Genomic DNA, 23372 nt, shown 5'->3' on the forward strand with positions numbered 1-23372 from the left:
CACATCTTCCTTATCCATTCATCTGTTGAAGGGAATCTTGGTTCTTTCCACAGTTTGGCGACCGTGACCATTGCTGCTATAAACATTAGAGTACAGATGGCCTTCTTTTCACTACATCTGTATCTTTGGGGGAAATACCCAGTAGTGCAATTGCAGGGTCATAGGGAAGCTCTATTTTTAATTTCTTGAGGAATCTCCACACTGTTCTCCAAAGTAGCTGCACCAACTTGCATTCCCACCAACCGTGGAAGAGGGTTCCCCTTTCTCTACATCCTCTCCAAAACATGTTGTTTCCTATTTTGCTAGTTTTGGCCATTCTAAGTGGTGTAAGGTGGTATCTCAATGTGGTTTTAATTTGAATGTCCCTGATGGCTAGTGATGATGAACATTTTTCATGTGTCTGATATCCATTTGTATGTCTTCATTGGAGAAGTGTCTGTTCATATATTCTGCCCATTTTTTTGATATGATTATCTGTTTTGTGTGTGTTGAGTTTGAGGAGTTCTTTATAGATCCTGGATATTAACCTTTTGTCTGTAGTGTCATTTGTAAATATCTTCTCCCATTCCATGGTTTGCCTCTTTGTTTTGTTGATAGTTTCCTTTGCTGTGCAGAAGCTTTTGATCTAGATGAAGTCCCAAAAGTTCATTTTCGCTTTTGTTTCCTTTGCTTTTGGAGTCATATCTTGAAAGAGTTGCTGTGGCTGATATCTAAGAGGTTACTGCCTATGTTCTCCTCTAGGATTCTGATGGATTGCTGTCTCACTTTGAGGTCTTTTATCAATTTCGAGTTTATCTTTGTGTAGGGTGTAAGAGAATGTTTGAGTTTCATTCTTCTACATATAGCTGTCCAGTTTTCCCAGCACCATTTATTGAAGAGACTGTCTTTTTTCCACCCTATATTTTTTCCTGTTTTGTCGAAGATTATTGGACCATAAAGTTGAGGGTCCATATCTGGGTTCTCTACTCTGTTCCACTGGTCTATGTGTCTGTTTTTATGCCAGTACCATGCTGTCTTGGTGATCACAGCTTATGTGTCTGTTTTAATGCCAGTATTATACTTTTTGATCCCTAAAGCTTTGAACTATAATTTCAAATCAGGAAGTGTGATGCCTCTGGCTTTGTATTTGTTTTTCAAGATTGCTTTCACTCTTTTGGATCTTTTTGTTTTCATACAAATTTTAGGATTCTTTGTTCTATTTCTGTGAAAAATACTATTGGAATTTTGATAGGGATTGCATTGAATCTATAGATTGCTTTGGTAGTGTGGATATTTTGACAATATTAATTTTTCCAATACATGAGCATGAAATATCTTTCCATTTATTTGAGACTTCTTCAATTTCCTTCATCAATCTCTTTAGTTTTCAAGGTATAGATTTATCACCTCCCTAGTTGAAAGCATTTAAGTTTTTTTATTCTTTAAAGAATAACAAGATTTCTATTTATTTGTATGAAAGAGAGAGAAAGAGAGTGAAAGTGCAAGCAGGGGAGGGTCACAAGCAGACTTACACTGAGTGGGGAGGCTGATGAGGGGCTTGATCTCATGACCATGAGATCATGACCTGAATTGAAATCAAGAGTCAGATGTTTAACTGACTGAGCCATCCAGTCAATGGCAGTGCTCCACCATTTTATTTTTCTTGATGGAATTATAGATGAGGTTGCTTTCTTAATTTCTACTTTTTCTTTTCTTTTTCTTTTTTTTTTATATACAAAATGCATATAAGCTGTCTATTAACTTTCTTAACTGTGCATCCTGGCATTGGGATTGATGACTCTGATGGCCAGCTGGGCTGCTCTTTCCACAGTGACCTTGTGGTTCTTGGTGTAGACCATTGGGCATCATCTTTGGACCATTGGTTCTTTGAGGAGAGCATTGGGCATCATTATTTTGCACATCAGCATCACTTCAAGTTCCTTGATGTGTGGACTAGGCATATCCAGAAGCCACTGGGAAGCATGTACTTTGTTTTCTTGTTGCTCCCATAACCAATTTGGGCATCAAGGTCTAGCCCCTGAATCGTCTGTGCATTATTGTTGGTGCTTCTGGGTTTCTGCCAGTTGTGCTTAATTTTCACATATAGGTCTGACTGAAGTTGGCTGAACTTCTTGGTCCTCTTTTTAATGATCTTGGGTTTCATCAGAGGTCTGAGGATGGCCAGGATATTGAGTAGGAGATGACTGCTCCCTTCTCAGTCAGTGCTAAGGAAAAGAGCTTAATTTCTTCTTCTAATAGTTGATGTTAATGTATAGAAATGCAACTTATTTTTATGTATTGATTTTGTATACTACAACTTTACTGACTTTATTACTTCAAGTATTTTGTTGTTGTTGTTGTTTGTGCAACTTTATTGAAGAAAAATCAGTTACTAGCAGAGTTGCTCACTCATCCATCAGCAACTTGCTTTATTTATTCAGTGCTATATTAAATATCATATTGGAAGACAGATTAACTCATAGCACTAAGCATCCTTACAATTTAAATGAGAATTACAAAATATTTGAGACCCTATTTTGGAATACAAGGGTGTTTGACTTCCACTTTTCATTCTCTGTAGAACAAGAACAAGCCATTCCTTTATCGACATGCATAAAATACATTGCGTTTTCTGTTCTGCTGATGCTATCAATGCAATACCTATTTTCCAGCCACATCAGTTATAAGCATAAAATATATCATGTACCTCAAATCAGTAACAGTGGAAGGCTTAAAAAAGCCTGGTGCTAGAATGATGCTGTTTCCTGTGATGTGAAAACCGAGCATCCATCTCCCTCCTACTCAGATGATTTCTTCAGCATGTTAGAGCAGTGAGGAATGGCTTTAGTCTCATAACCAAGTTAGAGTGAAGACACTGGCCATGTAATAAACATGCTTCATTTTTTAAAAAATTCTGAATCTTGAGCAACTGTTCTCTTGTAACTACTTTCCAGTTTCTAAAAGCGGTTACTGTCCAAAGCTGGAAGAACTTAAGTCTTCTCAGATGAGCATGTGAATGGGTGGAGGAAGGCAAACAAAAAATAAAATTAAAACATATGAGGTCTAATAGGGGAGCAGTCAGGTAGGAAAATGAAACAAACAAACAAACAAACAAACAAAAGGAACAGTGATTTAAAGTTTATTCCAGCTATAATGCAGGTTATTCTGACTTTAAGGAAGCATCACATGGCATAGTTCTGAATCCATTCCCAAGATATTCTGTTGTACTTCTCTCTGTTCTATGGATCCATGCAATCTCTGGTACTAGGGGTCATCTGGGTTTGGATCACACACCAATGAACAAGTGAATAAAAGAACTTTCGAAATAGTTACAGCGGGAGACCATTGTGACCTTAGAATATCAAGACAAATACTGCCATTACTATTAATATTTGGATGATAAATTCTTGTTGTAAATGCAACCTTAGGTGATTTGAAGGTGTAATCTGCAAGAAAATTAATTGTTAAAAACAATACGCTGTCTTGATATGAGTTGTCATTAGGTCCCACAATTGTTGCTTGCCAATGAAACATGCAATCTCCAACCAGACCTGCAGAATGTTGCCCTGGTGAGTCATGGGCCAAGTTGCTAAGGTCCTTATTAATCCACTTCAGTGCCATAGCCTGTGCTTTTCGGCTGGCTGCTCACTCTCTTGGTACGTACTCAAAGGTCCAGCCAAAATTCTTGATTATCTGAGCAGCAGGGAAGAATTTTCTCCTCACCTCACACTGGCTGTAACAGACACAGTCCTCCCTCTAGCTGTAGCCTTGGCCTCCTCCCTGTGGGGAAGCTGGTATGTCCCCATAAGGGCTCACGCTCAAAAAACAGTCCTAGTAATTCATTTTTTTTTTTTTTTTGGTATTTTTCTTTTTTGGGGGGGGTTCTTTACAGTTTTCTATATATAATATTATGTCACCTGCAAATAGATACAGTCTTAATTTTTCCTTTCTGTGACATCACCTGGGTGTCCTTGAATTTAGTTCAGTTCTGACACTAGCTACCTGGAGACTAACCATCCCTCAAAAGAATGTACTGTTTAAAATACAACCCATCAGAAATGATACTAGCCACTAAGCATGCTTAGATATAGACATAAGAAAAACATGTGCTGGCAATAGGCCACTAGGGGAGAGGATAATATAGGTCTTTGAAGCTGAGCAGCTGGGGATGCCCAGCTCACTCAGGGCAGAATGCCACCTATTTTATTTTCTGTTATCCCCCCTCCCAGAGGGTGCCTGTAGTTAGTCAGACAATCCTTTCTTTGGGCTTACTCACGATAGGTCATGTACTATGTGACCAGACATATTTTGTCTTTCTTCTTACTTATCTACAAGACTCATGGTCAATGTGTAACCTACTCTGGCTTCTCTATTGATTGTTACCTGCTTTCCAATAAATATGAGACTGAGGAGTTGTTCGGGGCAACAGTCTTTTCTACTGTCACCCTGCTCCCTTTCTCTTGCAGCTGACGTGTCTGTGCCTCATTCTTCTCCTGTGTACCCTCAGGAAGTGGCAGAGACAACACCATGTCTCACAGGTTAAGGGCTCTTGTCTTATAGGATGCCACTTCAGATGCTAATTACAGGTAGTACATCCTCTGGTTAGCTATAGCTTCTGTTCAACTTGGATACAAATTGGAAATTTTCTTGACCTCTTCCCCCTTGGTTTTGATTACTTGCTGGAACAGCTCACAAAATTCAGGGAAACCAGTAAATTACATTTATCAGTCTGTTACAGGATATGGATGGCCAAATGAAGAGATCCATAATACAAGGTCTAGGAGGCTTGGGAGTATAGCAGATTATTGGTGAATTTGGGGTATACCATCCCCAAATAAATGGATATGTTCTCCAATCTGAAGGCTTTCTGAAACCTGTATCTTTGGGATTTTTATGAAGGCTTTCTCATGGAAGCATGATCAATATTAGCTCCAGTTCTATCATCTCTCCCATTTAAAGAAGTGGGGGGTGAGGTTGAAAAATCCCAAGCTCCAATTATGCTGTGGTTTTCCTGGTTTAACCTCTCCTCTTTATAGGAGCCCACCAAGAATTACCTCATTAGAATAAAAGAGTGCTCTTATCACTTAGGAATTTACAAGGGTTTTAGGAGCCCTGTGTCAGGGACTGCGGACAAAGACAAAATGTTAGAACAAAAGATGCTCCCAGTGTACTTATCACTAAGGAATTTATAAGGATTTTAGGAACTCTCTGTCAGAGACTGGGAGCTGAGACCAATATAGGTATTTCTAATTACTTCACAATACAACACTTCTGACACATCTGTGCACCAAATCAGGGAATTTGCTTGATATGATTTCAAGTTCCTAAAATTTATTTAGACATTTTTGTGGACTAACATATGATGTTGTTGTTACATATGAGCCAGCTGATCAAGTTTTATGTCTCCTGTGCACCTCCCCCAAAAGTCAGCCTGCCAGACATGGGTACAAGGTCATTCTGGTGAGACAATGGTGATCTGGAATGGGTGAAAGTGTGAGCATAAGAATAGCACCCTCTGAACTCCAGGGCGGATTTCTGTCTGTTGCTAGATGTGTGCTGAATTTGAAGCCTATTCCTCAGGCAGCAGCTTTCAAGGTATGCAAATAGGGCTCTTTCAGGGAAAAATTGGGAGATGGGCATTTCTGTCTGTTGCCTCTGCTGAGCCCTGAGGGGTTAGTGAGTTAATAAGACTTTACATCCATTATCAAAGGCAGAGCATGAGAGGGAAAGCAGCCAGGTGAGTATTTGTTATTATTATTAACATATAATAAAGTATTTGTTTCAGAAGTACAGGTCTGTGATTCATCAGTCTCACACAACACCCACCACAACACATACCCTTCCCAATGTCCATCACTCAGCACCCCATCCCTCACCCCCACTCCAACAACCCTGTTTGTTTCCTGAGATTGAGTTTCTTCTGATTTGTCTCCCTCTCTGGTTTCTTCTTGTTTCATTTTTCCCTCTCTTCCTCGTTGATCCTCTGCCTTGTTTCTCAAATTCTACATATCAGTGAGATCATATGGTAATTGTCTTTCTCTGACTGACTTATTTCACTTAGCATAATATCCTCTAGTTCCATCCATGTTGTTGCAAATGTAAGATTTCATTTTTTGATGCTTACGTAATATTTCACTAGATGTCTATACCACAGCTTCTTTATCCATTCATCTGTTGATGGACATATGAGCTCTTTCCATCATTGGGCTATTGTGGACATTGCTGTTATAACATTGGGATGCACATGCCCCTTTGGATCACTACATTTGCATATTTGGGGTAAATACCCAGTAGTGCAATTTCTGGGTCATATGGTAGCTTTTTTTATTTTTATTTTTTTTTTAATATTTTTTATTTTTTTAATTATTTTTTTATTTTTGAGAATCCTCTAGACTATTTTCCAGGGTGGCTGTACCAGCTTGCATTTCTACCAACAGTAGGAGGGCTCCCCTTTCACTCCATCCTTGCCAACATCTGTTGTTTCCTAGCTTTTTAATTTTAGTCTTTCTGACTGGTGTGAGGTGGTATCTCCTTGTGGTTTTCATTTGTATTTCCCTGATGCCAAGTGATGTTGAGCACTTTTACATAGGTGTTTTGGCCATCTGGATGTCTTCATTGCAGAAATATCTGTTCATGTCTGCTGCCCATTTCTTGATTGGATTATTTGTTTTTTGTGTGCTGGGTTTGATAAGTACTTTGTAGAGTTTGGATACTAACCCTTTATCTGCTATGTCATTAGCAAATATCTTCTGTTATATATAAATACATATATTTATAAATAAATATAACCATTCTGCTAGTTAGCTTTTGGTTTTGTTGACTGTTTCCTTTGCTGTGCAAAGGCTTTGTATCTTGATGAAATCTCAATAGTTCACTGTTGCCCTTACTTCCCTTGCCTTTGGTGATGTTTCTAGGAAGAAGTGCTGTGGCTGAGGTGAAGAGATTGCTGCCTGTGTTCTCCTCAAGGATTTTGATGGATTCCTGTCTCACACTGAGTTTTTTCATCCATATGGAGTTTATTTCAGTTTCTGGTGTAAGGAAATGATCCAGTTTCATTCTTCTGCATGTGGCTGTCCAATTTTCCCAACACCATTTGTTGAGGAGACTGTCTTTTTTCCATAGGACATTCTTTCCTGCTTTGTCAAAGATTAGTTAACCATAGAGTTGAGGGTCCATTTCTGGGCTCTCTATTCTGTTCATTTTTAATGTATTCTTTAGGTGATATCCTTCTCAAATAATACTGCTGATAGTAGTTAACAAATGCTGTGTGATGGTTGCCATGTTAGGCACTACAAATGCCACAACATAGTATTTTCCTTTAGAGTACTGAAAAACTTAATTACCAAAAATTTATTTTATCAAAATTAAAAAGTTTTCTGCTTGAGAAGACACCAATTAGAGTGTGAAAAATCAACCATCCAGAAAGGGAGAAAATATTTGTAAATCAAATTTCTGATTGGATATTTATATCCACAGTATATAAAGAATACTTACAGTCCAATCATGAGAAGATACCTCAATTTTAACAATTGGCAACAGAAACTAATATAACATTTCTGTCAATTATACTTTAATAATAAATTTAAAACATTTAAAAAATCCATGTGCTACATAAAAGAAGTTAGCTACAAAAGACTGTGGATGGCAGACTCCTTTTATATAAATGTCCAGGAAAGCTAATGTATAGGGACAGAAATTTGATTAATGGTTGCTTTGGGAGAGAGAATACAAAATGACCTCTAGGACATATGAGGTTTCTTTTTAGGATGATGAAAATGTTCTAAATTTATGATGTGGGGAAGGTTTCATAGCTTTGTAAGTGTGCTATATATATTTGAATTTTGTACTTTAAACAGGTAAATTATGGTATATGAATTACATTTTATTACAGTATCTACTCAAATAATGATAATATAATCAACCTTTGAGCAAAAAGAGATTTTTTTTTAAAGATTTTATTTATTTATTTGACAGAGAGAAATCACAAGTAGGCAGAGAGGCAGGCAGAGAGAGAGGAGGAAGCAGGCTCCCTGCTGAGCAGAAAGCCCGATGTGGGGCTTGAACCCAGGACCTGGGATCATGACCTGAGCCGAAGGCAGCGGCTTAACCCACTGAGCCACCCAGGCGCCCCAAAAAGAGATTTTTAATTTCAGAAATTCTAGATACTGAGTTGATATAATCTGTGATATTTCTACTAGTTCATCATTGTCTCCTTCTTTGGGTTCTATCCTATTTTTAAAGATGTGTCCTTTTTAAGTTATGTATATTATTTTATATTTTGGGGGTAGAAAGTTGTTGCACTAGTTGTCTATTAAATCAATGAGGTTAAAATGCAACCTTGAAATGGATGGTTGAAAATAAAAGTGGATTTAAGATCAGCTAATTCATGTTGCTAATTTGAAAATTAGCCTCAAGAATGGGATGAAACTCATAGTCACTGTTGACAGAAGAGCCTATCAATAGTTCTAGCTATTGAAAAAAAATTTTAATACTCATGAAGGGTCATTAATAACTGTCCTTGCATTGAGCAAATCTGTATTATACATTGTGTGGAAGTCCAGTTTGGCAGCTGCTCCCTTGGCCTTCATGTGGGCAATGTTAGCAGTTTGATCTGCAAGCAAAGGATGCCCACTATGGGGATCCCATAATAGATTGCCTCATAGATGCCTTTGGTTCCACCATGAGTTACGAAGTCTTTGGTTTTGGATTACTTGAGATTGAGTGAATTTCAGCAAATTATTGATTATAAGTCTTAGAAATAAGAAGAGAGTAGGATGATATAAAGTTTTGAAAGAGGCAGTGTATTTATACAACAGTTTTGTGTACAATTCAAACTGCATTAGAATATCATTCAGAATTCAAAGGAAGAGGCACCAAGTCAGCTGGAAAGGTAAGTGAAGGCTTTATAGAAGACAGGTGCATTTCTTGTGACTTGAAAAATGAATATAACAGAGTGTGTATTAAACTGGGTGCATGTTAGAATATATTCCCTTAATGAAATAGTGAAGTTGTTGAGTCTGACAAATACTGTGTCAAGGCAGCAGGAAGTATGATGGCAATGATATAGGAATCAGAAGAAGGAAAGGCTGTTCTTTATCGTGAAATGTGTTATCAATTTATGCAAGGCTGTGAGGTGTTTTTTTTTTTAATAGAAAATAGAGAGGCACTAGTTATAAAAGAGAAGGTGTTATTTTTCAGTGCCCCTTGGTATACCCCCACAATGGGGGTAAAAATTGCTCTAAGGAGAGAATTAGGAGACAAAAAGACAATCCAGAAAGGTGTTGAAAATTGCTCTGTAAGAAGTAATTACACAGAAACTTAAGATACTTTGTTGTGGACATTATGAATGTGACTGTATGTAATAATGCCAATAATTAGTAGAATATTAACTGTGGTATCTTATCCTTTCCCTCTAGAACTGCAAAATACATATAGGAAAGTGTTTGGTTTTTTTTTTTTTTAAGGCTCTCAATAAGAAGAATATGTTCAATATATTTCTTCCCTGGAGAACTATTATTTTCTGGTTGGCCGCTGATCATTTTAGCATTTTTGTTACAGAGTCTTACCCTCAAGGTCATTCTGGGGGATCTACTTATACAGCGAGTATTTGGCCCTAAGGTGTCTAGTTCCTTATCACTAAATCTCCATAGAACTTATCGAGGTAAATAAAATACCTTATCTCGTGAGTCAAACTGCAAAATTATAGCATGTTAGACTATAAATAGATGAAGAGACATCTAGTAAAACCCCTGGCATGACAGATAAAGAAACAAAGACAAGAGATGTTACATAAGGAAAACCAATGAAGTACTGATGTAATAGGAATACTCATATTACATGTACTTATTTTTATATTCAATTAACTATAAATGTAATCATAATGTTTCATACTTAGGAGTTAGACAAATGAGATTATCAACAAACACTGAAAGCATACAAAACATTTTAAGGTAGTCATTATAATTCTAGTAAAAAAAGGTAGCAAATTACTAATGGTGTGTCTGTTTGCTTTAAAATAACACAGGCTTATTAAAAGAATATTTGGAAAAGTATGAAAGAAAATAAAAAAAGAAGTAAGATTCACCTCTGGTCTCCATCCAGGTATATACTTGATGTGAAAAAATACATGCATTTTTTGCTCATTTTGATTATTTTTATCTGTATAGTGTTATATTTGCATATTATGAAGTAAAAATGTATAACTTTTTTTTTTTTTTAGAAAGAAAGACTAGGGGCGCCTGGGTGGCTCAGTGGGTTAAGCCGCTGCCTTCGGCTCAGGTCATGATCCCAGGTCCTGGGTTCGAGCCCCGCATCGGGCTTTCTGCTCAGCGGGAAGTCTGCTTCCTCCTCTCTCTCTCTGCCTGCCTCTCTGCCTACTTGTGATCTCTCTCTGTCAAATAAATAAATAAAATCTTAAAAAAAAAAAAAAAAAGAAAAGAAAGACTGTGTGTGTGGAAGTGAGGGGGAAGGACCAGGGATAGGGAGAGAGAGATTCTAAAGCAGGCTCCACTTTCATCATGGAGCCCACTGTGGGGCTCCATCTCACAACCCTGAGTTCATGAACTGAGCCAAAATCAAGAGGTGGTCACTTAACCACCCTATCATCTAGGGGGACTCGAAACCCTGACCACCCAGGGGACTCAAACCCCCTGACCGCCCAGGGGGACTTGAACCCCCTGTTGATCTACCAGCAGAGGGATGGAGCATCCCTACATCCACTCCAGCCCTGGGGACATGGCTGCATCCAGCTTCTTCCCAGTGGGCTATACCCTGGAGCTCTGCAACCAGATAGACAGACAAGATCCCAAAACCTCCAGAGGCTTTTCCTAGAAATTCCGATGCTGGATCAGTTCTCATTGTTTGATCCCAAATGAGCCCCCAATGTTAGGGTCCGTGATCAAAGGAACGAGACTGATTCAAAGTGAAAGTCAAGCAAAGCTTTATTTTGCGCCAAGCATCAGAAACCAAACCGACTAGTAGGGGCCATCTCCAAGAGGAGACAATGACGACCCCAACAAGGCCACTCCCAAAGAGGCCGCTCCGGACGAGGCCACTCTGGATAGGACGCTCTGGATGAGCCAGGCACCCCGTAAATGTATAAACATTTTTAGAGAATCTTGTTGCAATTTGCCAGATGCCTTATTTCTTAAAAGGGGAGTACAGAAGTATTCTGGGATCCTCATAATTAATGGAAAGCAAGTAGTTTTTAAGAACTCTTTATTTTATATAATAAAGAATATGGACAGGCTTCATAAACACTGACTTGGATTCCAGTCTTGTTTTGCAACATCATAACAGCAGCTACTATTACTAATTATTATTATTATACATCTAATCATCATTCTCCTTGTCCTCTTCCTCCTTGTCTTGTTCCACTCCTATTGACATCATCACTGTCTCTTAGTGTGAAGGGGAACATCTTCCAAAAATAGGTTTAGATTGAATAGAACTTTCACTAATCTTACCTCAGGCTTTACCTTTGTGAAAGTTTCCATAGGTTGCCCGAATAATTTGTAATCAAGAGAAATTGAATTAACCCCTAAATAAGACTTCAGGTTTATGTTGCTGCTAATCAAATGGTAGACAAAAAGGATCTCTGAATAGATCATTAAATAGCTCAGTAAAGGATGCTTGTTGCCAATCTCTTAAAGACATACAATGAATTTAAAACACATAGATTCTTTTTCTTATAAGAAATATCATCCTATATACTAACAGTGTTACTTTGTAACTTTAAACTATTGGTAGTTTCCAGATAGAAGTGGTAGAAATTTAATAAGTGTGCAGAATTTGTGGTCCTTATCATACATGCAATGTCCATTTTCGCCTTGGTCATTTTGATATTATGGTGTCAAGAAACTAAGTTCCCTATGGGATCTTTACTGAAGTTTCATACAGGCTTGGTATATGGCTGAGAACCCTTGCTCCAATAAGCACATCCATTTTATGCTCTAAGTGTCAAAATCTGGGATCACAAATGAAGAATTACTTACATGCTGTAAGGAAGGCAAATAATTTTGGATTTGGCTGCCAATATTGTTGGGGACACATAATATTGTTGAGGAATTGTTTTTCCCTTAAGCTAGAATACTGGTGAGGAGCCTTAACGCTTACGAAAAAATGTGAGCATTTCATACCTCATCTGATTGTCAAACTACATGTTTACTCTTAAGTATGGCAAAGAATATCTACAAATTTGCTAGAAAATGCAGTCTTTATCTTTGGAAACTAGTTCTTATTCAATGAGGAATCATATCAAATTAGGTGGACAAATTTTAGATTTTTAATAATACTCATAATAGTAACAAAATCATGACAGTAGTTAATACTACTTCTGTATCACTGATTATGTGTCTGAGACATTTTAAGGATTTTATAGATATTAAATTATTTTTTCACTGAAAGAAATATGAGGCTGATAATGTAGAGTTGGCATAGTCTTATCTTTAACATCTGGTTTTTCCATCATGTTGCCTGAACTCTTGCAACAACCTCCTAAATGGTTCTCTTTTTCATTCTTGCCCCTCTACAATCCAATCCAGTTATGGGATCTTGGATACTTTTTGAAAAAGGAAATCTGATCATATCTTTCCCTTTTCACACTCTTTTTTCCCCTTTTTATTAGCTCCCTAATGCCTTTAGTAGATGCTTCAGAAGCCTTATAATTATTTGTTTCTAACATACTTGTCCAGCATCATCAGCCTCTTTATTCAGCCTCTTTCTATTAGACAAAACAGACTTCTCAGGAACTGTCATTATTACCCTACCTGATTTACTTTTCATAGTCTTCCTCTCTCCCTATTCCTTCCTCTTCAAGTCTCACTTATCAATGATATGAGATACCTTTCTATGATTCCTGCTGAATGTTTGTTACTATTGTGGTCTTTCCTTATTGTAATATTATAATACTTTTCACGTAATTTTTATCACATGCTTATATTCTGTCTTTCCAAGTAGAATTTCAGGCATGTATGGGTAGAAATTGTGTTTACACTGTTCTCTGAATATCCAGGACTTACCTCTGAACTAGTCACTTCCAGAATATTCTTTGAATGAATGAATGATACTTTCTTGTGTGTTGAATAATGAAGGCCTTAACTGACCCTATTCCCAAAGTCTCCAGGCATAATATGTTACTTTGCAATGATAATAAAATTCACATTATAATTTCATCTAATATAATTGTAATGATATTAGAAATATTTACATTTTTAATTAGCATATATCAGCTTCCCATACATTTCTCACTGTAATCAGACCTTCTAAATAAAGAATACAGAATCATTTCTACTGAAAATGAAAAGTAAACAAAGCAAAACATACAGAAATAGATTACTAAAGGCAAGGGATTGACAGATTTGTGGGTGAGTCCTCCAATAAACTGAAAATGTGGTAGGGGTGAGTGAGGAAATTCAGGATCTCAGTAGACTTGAATGAACTATATTTCATCTTTCCTCAATAACTCAGATAATATAGTGCATCTACCTGAAGGGAAAAAAGCAAGCAAAATGTAGAGGAAACAGGAATATTATAATGCGAATTTACCAGGTAATTTTCTGAAAGAAGCTTGAAATAATTTAGCCAAAGGTGTTTAAAAGTCCCTGTGCTTTGGAGAAGGACTCAAGATGGCGGAGGAGTAGCAGACAGAGGACATCGGGTTGCAGGGGTACAGTTAGATAGTTATCAACATTCTGTACACCTACAAACTCAACAGGAGATTGAAGAGAAGAGCAGCAATTCTAGAAACAGAAAATCAACCACTTTCTTAAAGGTAGGATGTGCAGAGAAGTGAATCCAAAGTGTCAGGAAGATAGACTGCTGGGGGAGAGACCAGCTCCTGGCAAGTGGTGGAGAAATGGAGCACAAAATTCGAACTTTTAAAATTCTGCTCCACTGAGGACATCCCTCCAGAGGCTAAGTGGGGGCGGAGCCCACACGGGGACAGTGTGGTCTAGGGTTCCATGGGGTAACAAAAGGATCAGGACTGTCTGAATGTAGCAGAGCTCACAGGTATTAGAGCGGGGAAGGCGGCTATGGAGATGGAACTGTTGGAAAGAGCTCTCAGCTTGGGATTACCTTAAACTGTGATCTGTGCAAAATCAGACCACTACTCTTTGAGCTGGGATGCCACAAGTGGCAGATCTGGGGAGAGCCACCAGAAGAGCAGAGTGGCAGGAATCTGCTGGGTTTGGAGATTCCAAATGGGGCTGTGCACCAGAGACAGAAACGGTCAGTCACAGGCCAGGTGAGCTTGGAGCACAGTGGGAGACCAGGGAGATGGAAGCGATTGAGCGCTTTTCTCAGAGGGTGCACTGAGGAGTGGTACCCCAAGCTCTTGTTTCCTCTGCACTGGAGATTGGGAGGCTGCCATTTTCATTCCCATCTTCCAGAGATCTACGGAAAGTGTTCAGGGAACAAAAGCTCCTAAGAGTGAACCCCGAGCAGATTACTTAGCCCAGCCCCTGGCAAGGGTGGTGCAGTTCTGCCTCAGACAAAGACATTTGAGAAACACTACAACAGGCCCCTCCCCAGAAGATTAACAAAACATCTTGCCAAGACCAAGCTCACTGATCAAGAACAGCAGAATTCCAGAGGAGTAAAAGCAAAGCATGTAATTCATGGTTTTCTCCTCATGATTCTTTAATCTTGCAAAGTTAAATTTTTTAAATTTTTTATTCTAATTTTTTTTAACTTTTCCTCTTTCCTCCTTTAATGTTTTTTAACTAGTTTATCTTAACAACACCTTTCTAAAAACAAAAACAAAAACAAAAACAACCTTTTTAAACCTTCATTATTATAGTCATATTTTATCCTTCATCTTATCTAACTTTATTTTTGGTACACATATAGGGTTTTTCTTCTAAAAGATTTGAGATATGACTTCTTCTAATAGATCAAAATATGCCCTAAATCAAGCACAGGGCCTTGTTCTAGTCTCCAGCCTGAGCAAATTCTCTCCACTTTCTTTTCCTAACCAGCTTATCTTACCAATTCCTTTTTTTAAATTTTTAAAAAATTTTCATCTTTACAATCATATTCCATCCCTTCATCATATTTACCCTTATTTTTGTGTATATATGTTTTTCTTTCTTTACAATTCTGGGAGGTAGTTTTTTCTAAGAGAACAAAATACACCCAAAATCAAGTGGGTGGCTCTGTTCTATTCACCAGTCTAATGTGTATATATATATGTATATATATACATATACACACACACACACACACACAAATATATATATTCTATATATATATTAATATATATGTAATATATATTTTTTATTTTATTTATATTTTATTTTATATATATTTTTTAAATTAAAAATACACACACACACATATATATAGTGTGTGTGTGTTTTTAATTTAAATATTATATATTTATGTGTGTGTGTGTGTTTGTTTGTATTTTTAATTTAAAAAATTGTTTTTAAACTTCTTTTTACCCCCTTCCTACTCCCTTCAATATGGGATCTCTTCTGATATAGACAGCATACATTTTTCTAGGGTCTTTGTTACCCTTTTACTATTTTATTCTCTTGTTCATATACTCATATCTCGATAAAATGACAAGGCAGAAAAACTCACCAAAAAAAAAAAAAAAAAAAAAGAAGAAGAACAAGACCCAGTACCAAAGGCTAGGGACTGAATTGATATGGACATTGGTAATATGTCAGATCTGGAGTTCAGAATGATGATTCTCAAAGGGCTAGCTGGGCTTGAAAAAGGCATGGAAGATTTTAGAGAAACACTGTCTGGAGAAATAAAAGCCCTTTCTGGAGAAATAAAAGAAATAAAATCTAACCAAGCTGAAATTTAAAAACCTATTAATGGGATGCAATCAAAAGAAGAGGCTCTTACTGATAGGATAAAGGAGGCAGAAGAGAGAATTAGTGACATAGAAGACCAAATGATGGAGAATAAAGAAGCTGAGCAAAAGAGAGACAAACAACTACTGGACCATGAGGGGAGAGTTTGAGAGACAAGTGATACCATAAGATGAAACAATATTAGAATAATTGAGATTACAGAAGAAGAAGAAAGAGAGAGGGGGGCAGAAGGTATATTGGAGCAAATTATAGTAGAGATTTCCCTAAAATGGCAAAGGGAACAAGCATCAAAATCCAGGAGGCACAGAAACCCCCCTCAAAATCAATAAGAACAAGTCCACACTCCGTCATCCAATAGTAAAATTTATAAGTCTTAGTGACAAAGAGAAAATCCTGAAAGCAGCCCAGGACAAGAAGTCTGTAACATACAATGGTAGAAATATTAGATAAGCATCAGATTTATCCACAGAGACCTGGCAGACCAGAAAGAACTGGTATGATACATTCAGAGCACTAAATGAAAAAACAAAAACAAAAACAAACAAAACAAACAAACAAACAAACAAAAAAAACATGCAGCCAAGAATACTACATCCAGCTAGGCTATCACTGAAAATAGAGGGAGAGATAAAAAGCTTCCAGGACAAACAAAAACTAAAAGAATGTGTAAACATCAAACCAGCCCTATAGGAAATATTGAAAGGGGTCCTCTAAACAAAAAGAGAGCCTAAAAGTAGTAGACCAGAAAGGAACAGAGACAATATACAGTAACAGTCACCTTACAGGCAATACAATAGCACTAAATTAATATCTTTCAATAGTTACCCAAATGTGAATGGGCTAAATGCCCCAATCAAAAGACACAGGATATCAGAATGGGTTAAAAAAAAATGAGACCCATCGATATGCTGTCTACAAGAAACTCATTTTAGACCCAAAGACACCTCCAGATTTAAAGTGAGGGTGTGGAAAATCATTTACCATGCTAATGCACATCAAAAGAAAGTTGGGGTGGCAGACCTTATATCAGATTAATTAGATTTTAAGCCAAAGACTATAAAAAGAGATGAGGAAGGACACTATATCATACTCAAAGTGTCTCTCCAACAAGAAGGTCTAACAATTTTAAATATCTATGCCCCTAACATGGGAGCAGCCAATATATAAACCAAGTAATAACAAAATCAAAGAAACATCTTGACAGTAATACAATAATAGTAGGGGAATTTAATACCTCCTTCACTGAAATGGACAGATCATCCAAGCAAAGATCAAAAAAGAAATAAAGACCTTCAATGACACACTGGACCAGATAGACAACACATATATTCAACACATTCTATCCCAAAGCAACACAATACACATTCTTTTTTAGTGCACATGCAACATTCTCCAGAATAGATCACATCCTGGTTTGCAAATCAGCTCTCAACTGGATCCAAAAGATTGGGATCATTCCCTGTATATTTTCAGACCACAATGAAGCTAGAACTCAATCACAACAGGAAAGTTGGAAAGAACACAAATACATGGAGGCTAAAAAGCATCCTACTAAAGAGGGTCAACCAGGAAATTAAAGAAGAATTGAAAAAAAATCATGGAAACAAATGATAATCAAAATACAACTGTTCAAAATCAGTGGGACACAGCAAAGTCCTGAGAGGAAAATATATAGCTATACAAGACTTTCTCAAGAAACAAGAAATGTCTCAAAAACACAACCTAACCCTACACTAAAAGGGGCTGGAGAAAGTACAGCAAAGGAAGACTAAACCCAGCAGGAGAAGAGAAATAATAAAGATCAGTGCAGAAATCAATGAAATAGAAACAAACAAACAACAAGAACAAAAATAGAACAAATCAATGAAACTAGGAGCTGGTTCTTTGAAAGAATTAATAATATTGATAAATCCCTGGCCACACTTATCCAAAAGAAAAGAAAAAGGACCCAAATAAATAAAATCATGAATGAAAGAGGAGAGATCACAACCAACACCAAAGAAATACAAACAATTATAAAGAACATATTATGAACAATTAAATGCTAGCAAATTTGACAATCTGGAAGAAATGGATACATTCCTAGAGATGCATAAACTACTGAAACTGGACCAAGAAGAAATAGAAAACCTGAACAGACACATCACCAGTAAGGAGATTGAAACAGTTATCAAAAATCTCCAAACAAACAAGAGCCCAGGGCCAGACGACTTCCAAGGGGAATTCTACCAAATATTTAAAGAAGAATTCATTCCTATTCTCCTGAAACTGTTCCAAAAAATAAAAATGGAAGGAAAACTTCCAAACTCATTTTATGAAGCCAGCATTACCTTGATCCCAAAACCAGACAAAGACCCTATCAAAAAAGAGAACTACAGACCAATGTCCTTGATGAACACAGATGTTAAAATTCTCACCCAAATACTAGCCAATCGGATACAACAGTACATTATAGGATTATTCACCACGAGCAAGTGGGATTTATTCCTGGGCTGTGAGCTTGGTTCAACATCCCCAAATTGATCAAAGTGAAACAATACATTAATAAAAGAAAGAACAAGAACCAGATCATCTTCTCAATAGATGCTGAAAAAGCACTGACAAAGTGCAGCATCCTATCTTGATCAAAACTATTCACAGTGTAGGGATAGAGCATACATACCTCAATATCGTCAAAGCCATCTATGAACAACCAACAGCAAATATCATTCTCAATGGAGAAAAACTGAGAAATTTTCTGCTTAGGTCAGGAACAGGGCAGGGATGTCCATTTTCACCACTGCTACTCAACATAGTACTAGAAGTTCTAGCCTCAGCAATCAGGCAACAATAAGAAATTAAAGGCATCTAAATCAGCAAAGAAGAAGTCAAACTATCACTCTTTGCAGATGATGTGATACTTTATGTGGAAAACCCAAAAGACTCCACTCCAAATCTGCTAGAACTTGTACAGGAATTCAGTAAAGTGTCAGGATATAAAATGAATACACAGAAATCAGTTGTACTTCTATGCACCAACAACAAGACAGAAGAAAGAGAAATTAAGGAGTCAATCCTATTTATAATTGCTCCCCAAACCATAAGATACCTAGGAATAAATCTAACCAAAGAGGCAAAGAATCTATACTCAGAAAACTATAAAGTACTCATGAAAGAAATTGAGAAGGACATAGAGAAATGGAAAAATGTTCCACACTTATGGATTGGAAGAACAAATGTGAGAATGCCTATGCTACCTAAAGCATTCTACATGTTTAACACAATCCCTATCAAAATACCATCCCTGTTTTTAAAAAAAAATGGAGCAAATAACCCTAAAATTTATATGGAACCAGAAAAGAACCCGAATAGCCAGAGGAATGTTGAAGAAGAAAGCCAGAGATGGTAGCATCACAATTCCAGACTACAAGCTCTATTACAAAGGTGTCATCATCAAAACAGTACGGTACTGGTACAAAAACAGACACATAGATTAATGGAACAGAATAGAGAGCCCAGAAATAGACCCTCACCTCTCTGGTCAACTAATCTTTGACAAAGCAAGAAAGAATGTCCAATGGAAAAAAGAAACAGTCTCTTCAACAAATGGAGTTGGGACAATTGGACATCCATATGCAGAAGAATGAAACTGGACCATTTCCTTACAACACACACAAAAATAGACCCCAAATGGATGAAAGACCTTAATGTGAGAAAGTAATCCATCAAAATCCTTGAGGGGAACACAGGCAGCAACCTCTTTGACCTCAGCCACAGCAATTTCTTCTTAAAAACATCATGAAAGGCAAAGGAAACAAGGCACAAATGAACTATTGGGACTTGATCAATATTGAACACTTTTGCACAGCAAAGGAAACAGTCAACAAAACCAAAAAACAACCAACAGAATGGGAAAATATATTTGCAAATGACATATCAGATAAAAGGCTAGTATTCAATATTTATAAAGAACTTACCAAACTCAACACCAAAAGAAAAAAGAATCCAATCAAGAAATGGGCAGAGGACATGAATAGATATTTCTGCACAAAAGATATCCAGATGGCCAAAAGACACATGAAAAAGTGCTCCCATCAATCGGCATCATGGAAATACAAATCAAAAGCACAATGAGATACCACATCACACCAGTCAGAATGGCTAAAATTAACAATTCAGGAAATGGCAGATGCTTGGTGAATATGTGGAGAAAGGAAAACCCTCCTACACTGCTGGTGGAAATGAAAGCTGGTGTAGCGACTCTGGACAACAGCATGGAAGTTCCCCAGAAAGTTGAAAATAGAGATACCCTACTTCCCAGCAATCACATTTCTGGGTATTTACCCTAAAGATACAAATATAGTGATCTGAAGGGGCACGTACATCCAAATGTTTATTGCAGCAATCTCCACAATAGCCAAATTATGGAAGAACCTAGATGTCCATCAACACCTGAGTGGATAAAGAAGATGTGGTACGTATATACAATGGAATACTATGCAGCCATGAAAATAAATGAAATCTTGCTGTTTGCAAGGACATGGATGAAACTAGAGGGTATTATGCTGAGCGAAGTAAGTCAATCAGAGAAAGACAATTATCATATGATTGCCCTGATATGAGGAATTTGAGAATCAATGTGGGGATTTTGGGGAGTAGGGAAGGAAAAATGAAACAAGATGAGATCAGGAGGGAAATAAACATAAGAGACTCTTAATCTCACAAAAGAAACTGAGGGTTGCTGGGGGGCAGGGCGTAGGGCATGGTAGTTGGATTATGGACATTGGGGAGGGTATGTGCTATGGTGTGTGCTGTGAAGTGTGTAAGCCTGATGATTCACAGACCTGTACCTCATGTGGCTAACAATATATTATATGTTAAAGAAAAAAGAATGAAACGAAATGAAATGAAATGAAATGAAATAAAACCTAAAAAAGTAAAAAAGAAAGTGCCTATGGTTTGAAAATTAAAATATGTAAATATATATATTGTTCATAAATATACATACAAAAGAAAAAGTGCAATAGTCTTTCATCTCTAATGTCACATGCACTCATTCATAATCATTAGTAATTTTTAAACTTAAGCCACTACAATATTTAACATGCATTTGTTTACTCTGTGCAGCTGCAAAAGTAAGGAATGCAAATGTAAAAACTGAATTCATCTTCTCAATCAATTAATCCTACCACACTCATGGAAACAGTTTTTCCTATAGTGCTGTAGTCTAGTTTCTTACAATTTAGCAAGCCATTTATCCCAGATTTTCCAAAAACATTGTGAAGTTTTTGAGAGTATGGCTTTTACTCTATCAGGTTCATGTTAAGAGCTTAATAATACTTGTGCATTAAATAAAAATATTTGCAAAAGTAGCTGGAAATTATCATAAAGTATGGAAATAGATATGTTCACCCTTCATTTTGGCTCATTTTCTCTTTGAAAATTTTGAAAAAATTTAGACTAATAACGTGTGTGTCCATACTTCAACAAGGTTTGTAAGTATTTAGTTAAGGAACATGCAACCATTAGTAACTTCAAATTATAGGTTCCTGAGTCTGGGATAGAGCCTCTATACCTTTCAGTTGTGAAGGAGGCTTCAAACAACATGGCAAAACTGTTTAATTTTTAAAGGAAACTAAGCAAGGAGAAAACAATTTCCTCCAATGCTCCATAGAAAGTTGTGCTAGAAATATGTAAATCTTAAGTCTAAATGTCTGCTTTGATAAAGATAGTTCATGAAATTTCTAATGCCTTCTATAAAACAAAGTATGGTAAAATTTATTTGTAGAATGACTAGAAAGAGCATAGAGAATTTTTAGGGTACTGAAACTATTCTGTACAACACTATAGTGGTGAATACATAACATTACACATTTGTTCAGACTTATCAAATGTACAACCCCAGGAAGGAACCTTAACATGAACTATGGAGGAACTATATGAGGAATTTGGAGGATAGTGGTCTGTCCATATAGTTTAATCAGTTGTAACACATGTCCTCCTCTGCTGGGGATGTTGATAATACAGGGAGTGATGAATGTGGGGAGACAGGGCATTTAAGGCAAATCTCTACTTAATATTGCTGTGGATGTAAAACTCCTCCTTAAGATAAAGCCTGTTACAAACAAATGAACAAGAACAAATACGTGATTGCTTAAAGAACTCCTCAGTGCTTCAATCTGTGGTTTATACTTGGAGTGTTCTGTATTAGCAATGGACCACAGGGTCTTAACTGACCTTATAATTTAAGCATTCCATAATACCTTGTGAGATTGACAGATCATTTTATGTTTTCATCATTTCACTTATAAAAGACAATTTCCTTTAACTTTATACAAAGTTGCCTTCTGAGCCGCTTAGAATTAAGACTTCATGCTACCAGTTAAAAACATGACTTTTACCTAGTACTTCACTGTAAAACTGATCCCAACTCTTCTCATTAAATGTTTGGACCCAAAAGTCAAAATAAAGCACATATGTCATACTTTCTATTTTCTCCATGAATGTCATTTGCTCACTTAATTCTGACTTGGTAACAGGTACATAAGATGGAGTGAAAGGAAATCCTCTTCTATATTTTTCAAATGCATAGCCAGGAGAGAAGCAAAGACTGTGCACTAAAGATAATTTAAGTAGGTTAGCCAGCAGCATACCACAGGGTCCAATGGCATCTGCAAGAATGACATCAAACCTTGATTTTTATAGTTTTGTCATAATTTCTTGTTTAAATTCTGCATCTTTTTTAAAAAAGATTTTATTATTTATTTGAGATAGAGAGAATGAGAATGAGTAAGCATGAGAGGGGGAGGGGCAGATGGAGAAGCAGACCCCCTGCTGAGCAGGAACTCCTAATGCAGGACTTGATCCCACTACTCCAGAATCATGACCTGAGCTGAAGGCAATTGCTCAAGCAACTGAGTCACCCGGGCGCCCTAAACTCTGCATCTTTGCAGAGTTTCTCAAGACAGTGAGAACATTTCCAAACGGCTCCTTGCATTAGTGAAAAACAGTCCAAAATGTACATTTTGGTAGACCATATATATCCATTTATTGACCAGTTGCATCATAGAAACCTCAGTATCATTTTTACTTAAAGATGAAGGGCATATCTCAGATTTAAGAGGAGATTGTTGTTGGGATCAATAAGAACAGAAGCTAAAGGTGTCAGAACGTCACTTCATGACCTCTCTGGACAAGTTCAACCAGGATTTTCTTTGTATGGATCCAGTGTCTATATTCTGTGGTCAGAGCAGCACCTTTCCACAACTCCTAGAGCTGAAGTAGCAACTCAGCTATAGCAGTAGCAGAACTGAAATCTGTTCCATAGACATTCTGCTTCTTTTCAAATTCCACTTCTCTGTTGTCATTACTTGTATTTATATCAAAGGAGAAATCAATCAGGAAGTTAAAATATAACTCCTACATCTCAAAGTAAATACGTTATATAAACTGTTTTTAAGGCAAGTGGAAAACTTAAGATGTAAAAGGTAGATGTAAATGGTTTGTGTGGGCATGTTTTCTTTCTCTTCCATTTATATCTAGAAGTAGAATTGTTGGGTCATATGGTAACTCTACGTTTGATGACTG

General features: G+C 36.9%; 1 protein-coding gene and 2 pseudogenes across 1 annotated transcript in view; all 3 read right to left on the bottom strand.

Moving 5' to 3' along the window:
- Positions 1 to 22252, bottom strand: part of LOC125093783 (UDP-glucuronosyltransferase 2B31-like) — a 97418-nt gene extending 75166 nt beyond the window's left edge. Inside the window, exon 1 of the mRNA XM_047719442.1 lies at positions 22187 to 22252. The gene's annotated coding sequence lies outside the window, so the exon portion shown is untranslated. The remainder of the gene's footprint in view (positions 1 to 22186) is intronic.
- LOC125093781 (UDP-glucuronosyltransferase 2B31-like) overlaps positions 1 to 23116 on the bottom strand; it is a 51561-nt pseudogene extending 28445 nt beyond the window's left edge.
- On the bottom strand, positions 3162 to 3600 carry LOC125093782 (ubiquitin-conjugating enzyme E2 D3-like; annotated as a pseudogene).
- Positions 23117 to 23372: the final 256 nt, after the last annotated feature.

This window comes from Lutra lutra, chromosome 2 (assembly GCF_902655055.1).
Source record: "Lutra lutra chromosome 2, mLutLut1.2, whole genome shotgun sequence".
Lineage (NCBI taxonomy): Eukaryota > Metazoa > Chordata > Mammalia > Carnivora > Mustelidae > Lutra > Lutra lutra.